At 42.6% G+C, this 18,365-nt stretch overlaps 1 protein-coding gene and 1 long non-coding RNA gene across 5 annotated transcripts in view; one reads left to right on the top strand and one right to left on the bottom strand.

The window, feature by feature from the left end:
- LOC137534022 (uncharacterized) overlaps nucleotides 1-4,095 on the bottom strand; it is a 49,404-nt gene extending 45,309 nt beyond the window's left edge. The window contains exon 1 of the long non-coding RNA XR_011024278.1: nucleotides 3,964-4,095. This is a non-coding gene — a long non-coding RNA (uncharacterized lncRNA). The remainder of the gene's footprint in view (nucleotides 1-3,963) is intronic.
- Nucleotides 1-18,365, top strand: part of ANK3 (ankyrin 3) — an 825,851-nt gene that overhangs the window by 384,931 nt on the left and 422,555 nt on the right. The window lies entirely within an intron of this gene.

The following is an 18,365-nucleotide window of genomic DNA, read 5'->3' on the forward strand; positions in this document are numbered from 1 at the left end:
AGAGCTGTGCTCGTGCTTGAAGAGCAGTGCAGCTGCGATCACATTACTGACAAGCCCTTGTCAGTAATGTTTAAGGCCTCTTTCACACCAAGACGTTGTGTTTTAAGGGACGTTAAGGTCACATAATGTACCCCTAACGCAATGCCTGGTGGTGTTGGAGGTGGACGCCAGAGTGAGCCGCGTTGTGCGGTTGTTGGTGCGCCTTTTTTGTCTGGAACTCTGCGGGGACCACGTGATCGGAACACTCCGCAGTGATCGGAACACTCCGCATCACGTGGTCCTGCCAGTCAATCAGCGGCCGCTCCAGGAAGTAAACACTGCAGTAGTGATGGGAAATGCGGCTCTTTTCAATAAATCGTTTCATTGAAAAGAGCCGGACTTCCTATCTCTACTGTTCAGAATCGATTTAGAGGCAGAGCAGCAGGACTGAACCTAGTGATGGGAAGTCCGGCTCTTTTCAATGAATCGATTCTGAACAGTAGCGATAGGAAGTCCGGCTCTTTTCAGTGAATCGATTCAATGCATGGAGCCGAACTTCCCATCACTACACTGCAGTGCAGTGAATATTAATTAGCCATGTGGCTAACAATAGCGGACTCTCCCCACCTCCTCCAGCTCAAAATAAAAAAAAAAACACACAATACTGAGCATGTGCAAACAGTCTAAAAACGAACGCACAGCATGCCGCACTTTCAAATAATGTCCAGCGTTACACTATAACGCAACGTGGGCACTGTGAACAGCCCATTGATTTTTCATTACTGTGAGTTGGGCTGCGTTACAGGCTGCTCTAACGTGCGCCTGTAACGTCCCACTGTGAAAGCAGCCTAAAGGATTTGCAAGTGGCAACGGGGGACAGGAGGACACAGAAGCCTCCAGGATCCATAGTCTTCCTTCTTCTTAGATAAGATTTTGTAGCCGAGCTTTAAAGGGGTGAATTAGCAAGCCTGCCGTGGTCACATGTTCATCCAAGAGATAGTGAAAGAGCAAATAATTCCCATATACAACTTCGAATTGGGCCAATCAGAATCAGCAGGAAGTGCATTAATTGGCTCATTTCCTAGTGGTACACAGTTTCTATTAAATTTGCATGCAATTCGGAATTAGATCCAGGCTGCAACATTCACTCAGTTTGCAGAAAGCAAAATTGTGACCGGGCACTCTCGAAAGACAAATAATGGTTACTGGCAATTTAAGGAAAACCTGCCCCCTCCCACCTCAGGATCAGGATCCGAATGATGTTTCCCCCGTCCTCCGGTGTCCCAGCAATCCAGCGCTGCGACCCCCTGAACAGTGGTCCCCGCGATCCAGCGCAGGTGCAGTGGTGTCTCTTTGTTCGTACCAAGGCGGAAATAGCTAAGGCCAATCGGCTCTGGGCCAATCCCAGAGCTACAGAGGACGGGGAATCCTCATTGGGACCCTGAGGTTTCCCCCCTCCCTAGGGAAGTATCCCCCAGAAGGGTTTTTTTTTGTTACAGAGTCTTTTTAATGTGTTTTTACCTTTTATTTTAATTTTTTTCCCCTTGCTTTTTAGGGCCCAGTTCTCAATCTATTGCGGTTCGTTTCCCACAGGCCGTGGTGCTCTGCGTTAAAGGGCTGCCCATTCAAGTGAATGGGCAGCGTCTGTACCGTAGTTTGCTGTCATTTGTGCAAACACTGCATTCTGATCCCAATTTTTTACATAGTTTCAGCTGACCACTCGTCTCCATGTCCACCTGTGGGGAAAAAAACTGCCGGAAGCTGGCAGAAGATGTCAAATGCTTTCCTGCATGTTTACAGAAAATAATTTGCCCGACACTCCTGCAGACACCTGTGTAAACCTGCCCTGCTGATCCTCTGCCTCTAATACATTTACAGTAGCCATAGACCCTGAAGAAGCATGCAGCAGATCAGGTGTTTGACATTATTGTCAGATTTGACAAGATTAGCTACATGCTGGTTTCTGGTGTTATTCAGACACCACTGCAGTCAAATAGAACAGCAGGACTGCCAGGTAACTAGTATTGTTTAAAAGTAAATAAACATTACAGCTTCCATATTCTTCTCACTACAGTTGTCCTTTAAGTGAGTTTTATTCCAAAGCTTTGCATCCTGGGCTCACTAAACTAAACAGAGAAATACTACAGAGCACTACATAAGGTTGTGTGCTGTAGTCCATGCCAAAAGATCTGCTTGCCTGTTTATTTGTAATGAAAGAAGCAGCTGCAAGATTGCAGAAAGCACACAGAGCTGGAATAACTGGCTTCTGTGCTGAGGGGGAGAAAGACTGAAGAAGAAGCTTCTCATTAGGGAGAAATTTAGCTGAAGGAGGGGATTCCCATCCAGTCCTGATGAATCCCAACAGCTGCTCATGGCAGACGAGCTGTGAAATATGACATTTCTGAGCATATTGAGAGTTTTATGCTGCTACTATTGTATGACTGCTTACAGAACTATCCAAGTGCTAACATTCTCACTATTGCAGTCCTCTGAGTAGATAAATTGCTGGTATCTAATAGAACCAGTTTTCCATATGCTCAGAAGCATCCAGAGCAGAGAGAGAGAGGAGAAAAAAAACAATATAAAGATCACAGATCTTGTGACACCTGTAAGTCCCACACTGTATCATATATTTAGTTTAGCACTGTGAATAATTCAAAATAATGTTTTCCCTCCAGGCACAGCTGTAAAAATATCATGCACTATCTTAGTATTCAGAGTGCTCACATGTTACATTTTCTTATGTAAAATGAGTTTTCTGATGATAAAAATGCTATTTTGAAAGGACTATCACATGACCTAAAACGTCTTTGTGAGGAAGCTGATTGCAGGCATTGGGGGCAGGGCAAACGTCGGTGCTGGGGCTGCATCATCCACTGTTCAGGCTTGGCTAAAAGTGGCCACTAACAATACAATTTGCCGAACAATCATTTCCAAGCGATTATATGAACGATTGGAAGTGATCGTTTGGGACCACTAATGGACAAAAATCTTCTAACCAATCCGATTGGCAGGATCAATCCAAAAATTGTGTTGATTTCATTAATCTGATCAGATTGGCTAGAAGATTTTCCTACGTTAGTGGTCCCAAACGGTCATTTCAGATCGTTCATATGAGTAATCATTTGTAAATGCTTACTCAAATGATTGTTCGCCAAATTGTATCGTTAGTGTCCACCTTTACAGCACAGCCAGATTACCTGTGTTTTTACCCTCATCTGTGACTAATCATAAGTGTAATTTGATCTGTCAGCTGTGTCATTTCAGTAATCTCGGCAGCTAATTTGTAAACACAGGATGTTAACACTGTGTATGCTTCCATGAAAGCAGGAAGTAGACACACTGCAGCATTATTGCAGGATTTGTATCAGCTGTAACAAAGAAATGTTTTTCTTTAAAGGTTATTATGCTGTTGTGTATCTTTTAGTGCAGAAAGGAGGTTTTAAGTTCAGGTCCGCTTTAAAAAAAGATCCACAAATACTTCATCTTGTTTGTCAGTGTGAGCACCTTGTAAAAGTATACTGTACATGTGGGAGGGGACTCGGCAGTATCCGAGAAAGAAGGTAAAACATAAACAATTCAGGATCATTGCATTATTGGTCCTGTTTTTTTTTTTGTTTTTTTTTAAACATGTTAAGCAAACTGAAGAATTACATTAACATTTAATTTAAAATAAAGTGCTTTTGCTTTAAACATTGGTGACTAATCCAAGTGTGACCTTGCAATGTGACTGCATGCTAGCAATAGTGCAAAACCCATTTCAGTAATGCACATCAACCTAGTTTAAGTATTACAACTTCTTACCAAGATTCCTTATTGGAATATTCTTTCAGCAACTGCATATTTTTATGTAGAACATTTTAGCTAAAAAAAAAGGCACATTTTAGTGCTTTGGCAAGTCTTAAAAAATAAAACGTGCTATGGTAATATACAATTTTGCCACTAGATGGCAGGCTATATGTGTCAAAAGATAATGCCACAAACCTTGAGATTCCGCTGCTGTTTCTCCTTTGCAACGTCTGTTTACGAATTCATCACTGAAATTCATCCCTGCAGCTCTGCATGATTCATCCTCACTGTTCTAAAAAATATATAGTTCACAAGAAGTGACCTTCATTTTCCTTTTTGCTAGGCTGTAGCTTATAAACAAGACTCCCTGCTCGGTGCAAATACCCGTAGAACTTGTTATAAAATCTCAGCAGCGACTCAGTTTGAATCACATCAGTGGTGTAATTGTTAATTGGAGTGTCTTGGAAAATATCACAAAGGCTGATGGGAACATCAATATGTGTGAAAGGCTATTTATAGAACTGGTGCTGTGTTTACCAAATATTTCATCTCTGCTCCCATCTTGTATGTAACAGGGGAGGGTTTGTTTACACTGGCGTGTGTGGAGCACTTGAGCCTTTTCAAGGGTCCCCTGTGTTTAGTGCACTTCAAGCTGCACTGACCTCATCTCCTGGCAGCGCATGAATACAAGCTTCAAAATGGAAACTAAAACCAAGGCACCCAGAACATAAAAGGATTACAAAGCAGCGTAAGAGTCACTTACCTCCTGGTAATGAGTCACAGCAGACTAACGGCTATTATCCTGCATAGGAGGCACCCCAGTGAGGTAAAAACACACCTTTTGCACTAATAGACAAGACCAATAACATTTATATCACACTTTTCTCCTGGTGGACTCCAACTCACTGAATAGGTGCTGGATAAGTGTGCTTTCTGGTGGCTTGAGATTCTGTGTTATAAATAGGTCTAGCTAATACAGTTCTATACCTCACTCTATAAACATACAATGAACTCTGTATTAAATGTTAGAATACAGTAATTGAGTGTATATTTATATTACTGTTATAGGTGTGAACGAGTGTGAGAAACCGTGCGAAACCGCGATTAGCTGTTCAGGTACAAAATTGCAGTGGCCCGTCACTTAAATTTTGAAAAGTCGCAGATAGTGTGGACGTAGTCAGAATATTTGATTTTTAGAACCTCATCCCAAATTCTTCACATCAGAACCTGAATCTTTATTCGTACATGCACAAAACTGCAAGGGGTGTTAACTCTCTCTAGTCAACACCTCTGTGCATTGCCCTTCACAAGGAAGTATGCAAGAGGTTCCAAATTTGAATATTCTACTAGTTACAAGTATAACTTGAATAATTTTTTATTATTATTTAGTACTTATATAGCGCCAACATCTTACGCAGCGCTGTACAGGGTATATATTGTCTTGTCACCTAACGACTCAGAGGGGCTCACAATCTAGTCCCCACCATAGTCATATGACTATATGTGTAGCATGTAGTGCATGTATCGTAGTCTAGGGACAATTTAGGGGAAGCCAGTTAACTTATCCGTATGTTTGTGGGATGTGGGAGGAAACCGGAGTGCCCAGTGGAAACCAACGCAGACACGGGGAGAACATACAAGATGCAGATGTTGACCTGGCTGGGATTTGAACCGGGGACCCAGCGCTGCAAGTCGAAAGCGCTAACCACTACGCCACCGTGCTGCCCATAGCGGAACATAAAAGAAAAAACCCATGAATGAGATCACAGTCATATAAGTTGCTGGAGAAAGTTGTCCCAAGCAGCAACCAACAGCCACGCAGGGCAACTTAAAGTAAAGGGAAATAAAGTAATATGAAGATGTGCAATATGTTTTAGGCCATTTATAAATGCAGGGCCTTTGGCCAGGGCCGGTTCTAGACTTTTTGCCGCCTGAAGCAATACATTGTGAGGATGCCCTCCTTCCAATGTGTGTGTGCAAAGCCAGGCCAGAGAGGAGAGACACATTGGGCTGTGCATTGCAGGCATTGGCACTATGCTTACCTCCCTCTGCTTCCTCCAAGACAGCATCTCCTTCCTGCAGGCCTGCAGCATCCCGGCTCTGATCCCCAAGATGCCTAGTATGTGCTGCAGTGGCGTTGCATCACTCACCTGCTCCCACCAGGTTAGAGATGGGGTCCCCAGCCACACGTGAAGGCCTGCTTCCTATCAGTATATAAGTACAGTGGTGCCTCATGTGATTCAGCAGCATAGAACAGATCACATGAGACACCGCAGTAGCCATGGATACAGGACTGTGGACGGGCCGATGGTGCATGTTTTTTACGTTGCTTCATGGAAGAAGAGCCCCTGTATTAATGATACTCATGGTACAATTATACAAGCAATGCATTGCAGAGAGATGGGGCCTAATGGGAGTCTGTGGTCACCACAGTGACACACTTAATCATGATTTATCATTGCGCTAATAATAAATGTTTTATTTTATTGAATGGTTCCATTGCTCCCTCATTATTCTGGTTTATGTAATCCTATCTTCACATGAGATTGATTTGATTGCTCTAAAGGGTTTCTGTTTCTGTCTGTGCTTTTTAGACTTTGACATTTCTGCCTTCATTGGGAATTTTTAACTTCTATATAAGACATTCATAACTCACATGGCTGTCCATTTTATTTTACTGCCCAGTTGTATTTTTCTTCAGTTTTTCAGAGTAAGTGTGTCCGATTCTTCTCTGGGCAACTGTGCTGAACCTATGCCTGTCAGGGATCACACTGCTGTCATAAGTGCCTGCAGTCAGATTGCAAGCTCCTCTTCACACAGGCAGTAGCATCAACTGATGGACAGAACTCCAGTTACAAGTTTAAAGGAGGTTTTAAAATCCTTTCAACTTGAATTTTGAAAAATGTTTTCAGATCCATCTTTATTCATCAAGTACAACAGGCGCCGCACCTGGGATTGCTTATGGTACACACAGACGTTGGCAGTAGTGCAATTTAACAGACATACTATTCATCTCTAATAGGTAGGTCTTCAAGGAGGCACTCAGATTGGGGATGTTAGAAGTACAGGGAAAAGATGGATGGATGGATATGGGAGGCTAGGGGATTTGGTTTGAGAGTGAGCACAAGTTCAGGTGAAGGACAGACCAGGGAAAGAAGGTGTTCCTGTGCCTTGAGGTCCTGCTGGAAATAGCTCTGTAGTGGCGGCCTGATGGGATAAGGTTGAAGTAGTGCCAGCCAGGGTGGGAGGGATCCTGTTGCCCCTGATCTTCATTCTGGTGGTGTGTAAGAGGTCCAGTGAGGGCAGGGGGGTTCAGATGATCAAATAACTTAAGATAGTACCTGGTTAGCAGGGCCGGATTTACCATAAGGCACTGTAGGCACGTGCCTACAGGTGCCTGATAATGGAAAGGCGGCTTACTCCCCTCACTGAATGCCTCTCTCCCTACTTTCCTATGCAGAGTCCTGAGAGTGTAAATGAGCGGTTACTCACCCTGCTCTCAGCATTCCACTGACGAGATCTCCCTGCAGTCGGGGCACCTCTAGCTACTAATACCGAGGTTCCTCTAGCTACCTAATACTTGGGGGCACCTCTAGCTACTAATACCGAGATTCCTCTAGCTACCTAATACTTGGGGGCACCTCTAGCTACTAATACCGAGATTCCTCTAGCTACCTAATACTTGGGGGCACCTCTAGCTACTTATTATTCAGGGTATTTCTGGCTACCAAAATACCTAGGCTGCAGTCTGGTTGGGGGTTTGTAGGGCAATGGAGGGCGGAATCTAAGGTGCCAGGACATCTGTGCCTATAGGCTCCTGTGAGGTAAATCCAGGCCTGCTGGTCAGCGTGCTCCTTATTCCTGCACTAGGGCCTCAATTCACGGAGTATTATCAAACGTTTATCAAACACTTTATCAAACGTTTGATAATTTACCTCATGGGTAAAATCTCATTTTGAATTCACTAAGGTGTTATATATTTGTTGAACGTTTTATCGGTAAAACATTCGATAAATAAATAACACCTTAGTGAATTTAAAATGAGATTTTACCCATGAGGTAAATTATCAAACGTTTGATAAACGTTTGGTAATGCTCCGTGAATTGAGGCCTGTGTATGTAGGAAAGCATTGTCCAATCTTGGCAGTTCCAGTACAGTAAGCTGGGTAGTCTGACCCACTTGCTTACTTTGCTGAATGAGCTCCTTTGTGTGGGCAGCGGCCTGGAGCTGAGGTTTTCTGGAGAGGAAGGTGACGTTTAGGATCTTACGCCCAAATTTCAAGTTAATTTTAAAATGTTTTTAATGATTTTGAATATAAATTATCAAATTATGCACATGGATGCAGTAAATGTTTGTATGTTTACAAACAACCGGTCAGAAAGTGTCTTATTACTGCATTAAATTGTCAAAACACTCACTCTCTCTCTCTCTCTCTCTCTCTCTCTCTCTCTCTCTGGTTTGTGTTTGTTGTTGCAAAATATTTAGTTACCACTAGATGGCGATAATGGCTTGTAATGGCTCACAGTGCTTCTGGCCATACAGTTTGTTTTAGTTTAGCATAAACATAATGGTGTACATGTCCTCCTCTTCTCACAGCAGTGGCACTGAAAGATAAATCCAGTGATTCTAATGAAAGGTTTGTGATTTTAAAGGAACGCTCTGGTTGCACAAATGTATCTGCTGAATCGCCCTTTTACCCTGGCAAATCTGATATTAATTTCTACAATTGTCACCATTCTCATCTCCTGAACACTCTTTTGTCTGAAGGGACACAGTCATTCAACGTTTGCTGTCAGGTAGAGACACACACACACACACACACACACACACGCACACGCACACACACACTTCATATGGACTTGAAGGTTTAGTCGAGCCAAGCTGTATATTCATATGCAGATCTTGTATTACTGAAGGGGAAGATTATTTTGCACATCCAGCCGTCTCTATCAACCATCAGCCCAAAACGAACACATAAATACGCACACACACCTCAGGCATTGAGAAAATCCTAGCTGCAAAGAATGATTGGATCTGATGCATGAAGGAATGGTAAATATGCCGTTTGCAGATTGTTTGCTCTTCAGCTATCTCTGATTATCAGGAGGCTCTTTAGTAAGCCAGGCCTGGTATTGCAGTTGCAGTGTTTCCTTGTACAGCATTGATTCCCTGCTAATATGCCATAGCACATATGTATCCCAACATCTCAGGCCATGACACCTTGTTTTAGCTACCTAAAAAAACAAACAAAAAAACCCCACTGAACTATCAAACCTCCCATAATTCTGCATGTTAACATAAAGTAACGTATATAGATTGGTCCACCTATACTGTCGGTCACACCCCACTGGACTTGTCTGTCACTGTGCATCATGGGTACGCTACACACCTTAGAAATCCAAGATCCTCCTGCACATTTAGCTCTGTATTCAATACATTTTTCATTTAACACTAACTTAGCCCTTCTGCATAAACTATGAGCTTGTAAATGGAATAATCCAGGTTCTGCTTCCTCCAAGGTGACCTCCAGGCTGCCAGTGTAAAGCCCTGCATATGTCATGTGACTTATAATGTGATGCACGGGCCGCCAAGAGTCGCGCTTGCATCTTGTGAAGTTTACAGTCCCCACCGTTATTAGTAAATGACACTTACATAGGAGTATTCTCAGGTCACAGAAGATCATCAGACAGAGGGGCAGAGCCTGTGCTTTGGGGAAGTGTGGCCTTACACTTTCCAGAGGCTGCCTGAATAACAAAATTCCCCTTTACCAGTTTGCTTTTAAAAGACAAGCAGAAAATATTGAAAAACTGTATTCAAAAGAAGTGGATGTAATATCAATTTGGTGGTTCTTAATATAGACAAGACAAATTATATTTCTACTGCGCTTTTGTCCTGGTGGAAGACCTTACTGAATAGTTGCTGGTTTACTAAACAAGAGGAGCTGAGATTTGAACCCCGGTTTCCAGTGTCAGAGGCAGAGCCCTTAACCAGTACACTATCCAGCCACTGATATCCATCCAATCTTTACCTTGACATTGGCACATTGGATTCACTAGCATCACTATGGGCAAGATGGGTTCTGAAAATTGTGGCTGATGTTTGGATCTCTGTATAGTCTACGGATGTCTGAACAGAGCTTAGTGGCAAAAGTGAGAAAAATTCACCACACTGCCACTGATCACAATCTATGCCAATGTTATGGCCCTGTGGATGGTACATTTTGTTGCCTCTTTTTGGACCCTCCATGAAAAGTAACATTTTCACTCTACCCAACCTTGAACCAATTATTAACTTATGTTTTCCCTGAGAGCCGCCTGGATCATGCTGCTGCTGAGAATGACTTTCTGTTCCACTTTAGTTTTTATTTGGTAATGCTCTTACATTCCTTACTTGCTGTCTTTGTCCATCTGTCCCAGCAAAAACTGTATGTATGCTCGATAGACTTTTTCTTCTCAATACTCTTATTATTTGCTGCACCTGTCCTGCAGATAATGGTATGAACAATGTACTGATGATTGGTTTTGAAAAATGTCCTAATGTAGACAGCATAAAAAATTCAACTTCCCACTTGGATGTTGCTTTTAGGTCATTTGTAGACTTAAAGTGGACCCAAATTAAAAATACAAGATTTCAGAAATAAAATCTATTTTTCTAAATTATAATAATAAATAGCAGCCTTTTTCAGCTGCATGATGACAAATGTAAAATATTTTACATTTATTGGAGGAACCCCTCCCCTCCTTTCATATTGCTGCGACAGAATCTGGCAAACTGGTGGAGGAGATAAAAAACAAAACACAGGCTGCTACTGATGATGTCACAGGGGAGGTGATCTCAGCTTCTGTAAAATTTCACATAGACGATGCCCCTGTGAGGGAGGGTAGCTGATGACAAACACACCCTTGATCTAAAACCTCCTACTAAGCTTAGAAGTAATGGCTGCCACCTGTATAACCCTAGTTATGAAAAGAGAAGGGTGAAAAGCATGCACTGAAATGCTCATAGGCTTGAAGGAGTGTTTATTTATCTTTGTATGTGTCAGAGTGGTGCAACTAAATATTTTGAACTAAAAAAATGTTTGGTTTGGGTCCGCTTTAATCATTGAAGCAGGTAATTGCTTTAAAGGGACACTTAAGTCAAACAAAAAAAATGAGTTTTACTCACCTAGGGCTTCCAATAACCCCCTGCAGCTGTCCGGTGCCCTCGCCGTCTCCCTCCGATCCTCCTGGCCTCGCCGGCAGCCACTTTCTGTTTCGGTGACAGGAGCTGACAGGCTGGGGACACGAGTGATTCTTCGCGCTCCCAGACACATTAGCACCCTCTATGCTGCTATATGGTATATGATATGCTATAGCATCATAGATGGCGCTATTGTGGCCAGGAACGCGAAGAATCACTCGCGACCCCAGCCTGTCAGCTCCTGTCACCGAAACAGGAAGTGGCTGCCAGCGGGGCCAGGAGGATCGGAGGGAGACGGCGAGGGCACCGGACAGCTGCAGGGGGCTATTAGAAGCCCCAGGTGAGTAAAACTCATTTTTTTTTACTTAAAGAGACTCCGTAACAAAAATTGCATCCTGTTTTTTATCATCCTACAAGTTCCAAAAGCTATTCTAATGTGTTCTGGCTTACTGCAGCACGTTCTACTATCACCATCTCTGTAATAAATCAACTTATCTCTCTCTTGTCAGACTTGTCAGCCTGTGTCTGGAAGGCTGCCAAGTTCTTCAGTGTTGTGGTTCTGTGATGCATCTCCCCCCTCCAGGCCCCTCTCTGCACACTGCCTGTGTATTATTTAGATTAGGGCAGCTTCTCTCTTATCTTTTACAAGCTGCATAAATCCTCCTCTGAGCTGGCTGGGCTTTCACATACTGAGGAATTACATACAGGCAGAGCTGTCTGCACTCTGCAGGAAGAAACAGCCTGACACTTCAGTGGAAGATAGCTGCAGGGGGAAAGAAACACACAAATGATCTCTTGAGATTCAAAAGGAAGGGTGTATACAGCCTGCTTGTGTATGAATGTATTTTCTATGTGTGGACATACTGTACATCAACCTACTTCCTGTTTTGGTGGCCATTTTGTTTGTTTATAAACAAACTTTTAAAAACTCTTTTTAACCACTTTTAATGCGGCGAGGAGCGGCGAAATTGTGACAGAGGGTAATAATAGATGTCCCCTAACGCACTGGTATGTTTACTTTTGTGCGATTTTAACAATACATATTCTCTTTAAGTGTCCCTTTAAAGCCCATGCAAACTAGTCAGCACTGCCCTGTATTATACAGCACTTTCCTTACACTTTTCTGTACATACTTCCCAGGTACCCATAGCTAACTTCAGGGCTAGGCCAATATCAGTGTTGTCTGGCTCCAATGGGTCCCAGTTCCACTAGACTATTGTTAGGCAGTGTGTGAGCCTGTGGATACCACCAAGCCTTTTCTATATGAGCTATAAGTGCTGGGACTAGGTGTTGGTAATGCGGTCTAAGATCCAAAGTTATGGAAGGGTGTCTGGTAAGGGGAGGAGTACACCCTCTACCTACAAATAAGATGGGTGGGAGCAATACAGGGCAATGTTCAGCTAGTCGCAGTGACCATGCTATTGGGTTTAAATGTGCTTTAAAAACCTTAATGAAAAAAAGTATTTAATTTATATGATTTCATGTGTCCTTTAACATTAAAACTCAATTTAAGGGTGTAACTGCAGGCAAAAGAAAAATAAATAAATCTTTAAACAGACAGAATTTATGCATATAATGTAAAGTAAGCATGTGGCAATCTTGTTAATCCAGCAACACAAGAGATACAGTCTGCTGACTCGCTTTGATTCTTGCTTATCTGTATGTGTAAATTCAGTGGCTGTCCCTGTCAGAGCATAGCTGAGACTTAAGCCTCATCTACACGTGTACACTCGATTAGCCGCCGGATCGCCTCTTCCCCGTCCCCGCTCGCCACGCGTGCGCCGGAATCAATACCCGCTCGATTCCCGCTCATCCCCGCGCCGCTTATCTTCCGCTCGATTCCCTGCCATTGTCCCCTCGCGGGGAACGAGCAGGGAATCGGCAGTTGGGAGATCCGTCCTGTCGGATCTTATCAATCGAGCCGCATCAGCGACTCGATTGATAAGGAACATCGCGGCCGCATCTACGCGTGTAGATGCAGCTTTCTGGTTACTGAGCAGGCTAAATGAGGAGGCAGTGCTAATGAAAAAGTGAACCTATTCCCATTATTTCATCTATGCTAATATTTACTTATTATACATTGCCAAACAGAATATGAAGTACTGTTGTTTTTATGAAAAAAATAATTATTTTTTTTGTTTAACAGCCTGGCTTAGGTGTCTCCATATACATGTAAGGGGTGTTTGTGTGTGGTTATAAAATATGTTTTGTACTCGGTTAGCTACACAGTGTTTATTACTGTTTAATGTATCCAGGCAGTACCCCAGCATAATCCCCAGTGCAGCATTCTGTTTTATAGATGACTCATTTCATGGCTCTGTTGTTCCACCTAGATCAATGCTATGTAGGTACTTTTCAAGTGGACCTAATCACAAGAGAGAAACTCCTATCACTGGTATTCTGCATTTAAATGATTTGTGAAGTGTAATGTGCACAGCGGGGAGCCACTTTTGGACAAACAGGAGAGCCGTGCATCTAAACCCTGTCACAGAGATCCAGGCTGTTCTTTGTACATCTGACAGAGTTAGCAGCTGTGTTCCCTGTGCGTGAGGCAGCTTTGCTGGAATAAATCTGTTTTCATCTGTAACAATTTGTGCAGCAAACAGCAAAAAATAATGCCCATCAATCCATTCATTCATGGATTAATTAATTCATTCATCTATGTGCTTTATACTGCATTGTGTTTTATAGAGATTGCAGGATTAGGGTTAGGCGTCAGACCACAGATCAGTCCAGACTTCCTGTTGTCTTAGACATATTTATCATATCCAGGTGTTCCAAAGTCCATCAAAGAGATACAATTCATCAACACTTCCTGATGCTTTCTTGAGGTGCCTATTAATAATGCAATCTCCCGAACCATCGACCGTATGATCAATTCCATTGACTGACCATTCTATCTGTCATTCCGTTGATTTGAATTTTGGAGTGGATTATTTCATCTGATCGGATGGTTTATTTTTTCACCCCTTTGGTAGCTCATTTCTTATCAATCAAAACAATTTGACGGTCAAGTCCTTTAAGACATTGAATCATTCATGGGTATCTTTAGAGTCTTTTTACAGTTGGATATGTCTGGCATAAATCTCTCAATGAAACTCAGCTGGTGCCTCTCAATAATAAGGAACATGGGATTTTCCAAGGTTCTCCTGGGCTACAAGGCTTCTCATTCTGCTAGGGAAAGATTAGCAGTATAGCCTTGTAGACTTCTTCATAGTTACTCCATTTCATGATCATAGCTGAAGAACCATAGTTGTGTCACTGTGTTCAGTATTGGCCATGCATTCTGTGTTTTCTCTTACCTCTCAAGAGTTAGTTTAAATTCCAAAAGACTCAGAGTGCATTGGATACCCAATGCTACTAATCTATCACAGAAAGCTCTAACAAAACGGGTACTGTTGTCCACAGCAACCAATCCAGTTTCAGCAAATGAATGGAACAAGAATTTTGATTGGTGGATGTTCTGCTCCCAGATACTTGGTATTCAGATTTTCTGCTTCGAAGTTTCACACCTTTTCTCCTTCAGACTTGAGAAGTATACCAAGGTCCTTGATCTTCTTTACCTAAGTAATATGTGAGAGCTAGCAGCTATTTGTTAAATTACAGAATACTTTTCCACTTTACAGAGCTTGTTCACAGTTCCTCTGGCCTGAATGATCCCTTATGTACACATGCTGAATTGTGTGATGTGACTGTGTTACTGATCACACATTTCAGGCATTAAACCTTTTTGTAAAGGTTTTATGGTTCTCTTATTAGACTCTTGCTACAGAAAGTGATGCATTGAGGGAAAATGTACAATTGTTATCGCCATTACACTACGCGTTATTATACTGAAAGAAACTGGTCGCAAAACCTTATGTCATTTTCACTTTGCTGGTTTTCACTATACATCCATGGTCTGCTTTCGTGGAATTGAAATTTGAAATAGGATTTCTAAACTTTTTATTACACAACCTTAGTGCGCAAATCTCTTCATGGCAAAGATTGAAAAAGAATACCTTGATACTTGTCATTTAACCGATTCAGCACCACAGTGTCAAAAACCCCATGCATCCGAGCAACGTTCACCTCCCATTCATTCGCCAATAACTTTATTGCTACTTATCACAATTAATTGATCTGTATCTTGTTTTTTTCTGCCACTAATTAGGCTTTCTTTGGGTAGTACATTTTGCTAAGAATTATTTTTTTCTAAATCCATTTTAACAGGAAGATTAAGAAAGAAATGAAAAAAAAATCATTATTTCTCAGTTTTTGGCCATTATAGTTTGAAATTAATATACGCTACCGTAATTAAAACTCATGTATTTTATTTGCCCATCTGTCCCGGTTATTACACCGTTTAAATGATGTCCCTATCACAATTTATGGCGTCGATATTTTATTTAGAAGTAAAGGTGCATTTTTTCAATTTGCGTCCATCACTATTTATAAGCTTATAATTTAAAATAATATAATAACATACTCTCTTGACATGCATATTTAAAAAGTTCAGACCCTTGGGTAACTATTTATGATGTTTTTGTTTTGTTTTTTATTGCATTTTTTTTTAATAAAAAATGTATTTGGGTAATTTTTGGTGTGGGAGGGAAACGGCTAATTTTACAGTTAAAATAACATAATTGTTTAATTAAAAAATGTATGTGGGTGCAGTTTACTATTTGGCCACAAGATGGCCACAGTCAAAAAAGTCCTGGATGCGAATGATCTCGCATCCAGGAACTAAAAAGAAGAAGGTGATGTTTCCTGGGGGCAGAAATACCACGCTCTCTGAATAGAAAGCGTCGGTATTTCTCCGGGGGACTTAGATCAGTGAATGGGAATTATATTCCCATTCACTGATCGGGGGGCTAGCGGCGGGAGCGCGCCCGATCGCGCGCACCACGCGGCGGCAGCAGCAGAGCCTATCTGGACGAGTAAGGCCCGGTTCACATTAGCGGTGGCCGTCCGGAATCGCCGTGCCGGAGCCGGACCGCTTGCAGAACGGACGGAACGGACGCACGGCAATAGCAATGAAAGCCTATGCGTCCGTTCACATGCGTCCGTTCTGCCGGACCGGGGCCGGACCGGATCCGGACCGGATCCGGACTCCGGCGTCCGTTCCAACATGCGCTATTTTTTGGTCCGGCTCCTCCGGCAGCCGTATCCGGAGCGGAGCCGGACTGCACCATCCGGCCAATACAAAGCAATGAGAGCCGGAGAGCGCACAACACACTGGCTACAAAAACCGGACGTTCTACCCCACTTCCTATGCATTTTGGATGGGGACCACATGGGCCAAGCGTTCAAAGAGTGGGGCAGCAGCGATTTCATGCTGGAGCTCGTTTTGGCAGCAACATGTCTGATGTCTGATAACGAGGAGGCGAACAACAGGAAGGAGAGAATTCCCAGGTTTACGAGTAAAAAATGCCTGGATCCATGGTCCCAACTGCAGTCTCTGTATCCACGGATGGTCTCCACACGTCCACCTGTCTCCAACAATGACCCCAGACCCTTCTGCTGACCTCCCAGACCCCAGGTATTTACAGGATGGTATCTCCTTAAGAAACCGGATCCGGACCGCAACCGTGTTCACACCGCACGGAAACCGGATGCAAACGGACCGGATCCGGACCGGATCCGGATAGGAACCGTACGGATCAGGTCCGGTCCGGCTCCGGTGCGGTCCGGACATCCGGTGCGGTTTTGACAAAACCGCAAGTGTGAACGGGGCCTTAGTTCGTCCAGATAGGCCGAACTGGATAAAACACATGGCCTACTTCCGCTTTATAGACTATATCATCTGGTCTGCAAGTGAGGAGGATCTTATCCAATTTCACAGGAACTTCAATGCCTTCCATCCCACAATCAAACTGAAACTGAGCTACTCTCACAGGTAGATTAACTTTCTTAAAACCACCATATACATCAGAGGAAACTGCCTACAAACATCAATGTACCACAAACAGACAGATCGTCCCTCAAGTTTCCACCCCAAACATATAAAGAAATCCATAATTTACAGCCAGGCAATAAGATCTGTTCTGATAGGGATGACCGAGATAAACACCTGTGTTACCTGAGGAAGAGTTTCATTAATCTGGGATACAATCCTCTAATGGCTGAGACCCAAAGCAATAAAGCTAACCACACACATCCCTAGGACTCAGTTACCGGAGTACAAGCAGAACCAGGAAGAGAACTGTGTCCCACTGGTAGTCACCTACAACCCACACTGGGAAATCTTAAGAAAGATTGCAAAAGAACTTCATCATGTTCTACACAAGGATCGGAGTCTGAGAAAGATATTTCCTGACCCCCCCCCCCCCTCTCTTAGCGTTCCAACAGCCATCCAGTCTTAAACAGATGATTGTCAGTAGTGCCTGGAATAGGCCAGAACAGTATGGAACATTCCCCTGCCGAGGCAAAAGGTGTAACACCTGTAAACACATCCATTCCACTGACAGGATACAACTACCAGATACACGACAGGAATACAAAGTACAAGGCACCTTTTCCTGCGATTCATCTAATCTGGTATACCTGATGTGTGCTAAATGCCCCAAAGGAATTTATGTGGGAGAAACAGGATGACCTGTATGTGAACGTATAAACCACCACAGGTTCACTATTAACAGAAGAAAAAAAGGATTATACAAAATATACTGATCTCCCAATACCCACACACTTTTGTTTATGTGGACACAGTTTAACCGATTTTCTCGTTGTATTAATGGGTGGGTTCAAATTGGATAAACAGAGACTAACACAAGAAACTAAATATATACATTGGTTCAAAACTGTAGAAGACGTTTTAAACAAGGACTCTAACGTCTTGTGCTGGTACGATGGGTTTAAAATGCCACAATTCTTTTTCGCTTAGAATTAATGGTGCATGTAGTCAGCACAATCACGTTTAAACTCTGGATTTACGGTCTCCCCATCACCAGTCTGTTTTATGTTATGTTTTGGGAAACTGTTGATCTTATCTGTTAAGCCAGGATGCCTAGGAAAGCTTCCTGAAGTGACAATTAAGGCATCTAATGACATTTATTTTTGCCTGCTAAAGAATGTTTCTCCTCTGTATGTTAGCATGTAGTAAAGCTGTGTTTTTTATATTTTCTCAGTACATGTAGGAAACCGTCCGATGAAGGCTTATTAGCCAAAAGCTTACTTTTTATTTACCTCTAAGTTACCCAATAAATGGTATCATCCTGATTCAAAACTTCTTTTTTAAACTATTTATTGCGAGAAAAAGTAACAAAACAGTCATTGAGCTGTTCAGGTCCAAAGGGGGACCAATTTGGTCAACAAGGAAAGAACTGCAGTATACAGAAACACAGTATATGCATTATATAGACCATTATAAACCTGGAAAACAGGGTAAACATACGTTAAGTACACATTAGGATTCATTAAACAGCAGAAGAAAAAA

Source organism: Hyperolius riggenbachi, chromosome 10 (assembly GCF_040937935.1).
Source record: "Hyperolius riggenbachi isolate aHypRig1 chromosome 10, aHypRig1.pri, whole genome shotgun sequence".
NCBI classification, from domain to species: domain Eukaryota; kingdom Metazoa; phylum Chordata; class Amphibia; order Anura; family Hyperoliidae; genus Hyperolius; species Hyperolius riggenbachi.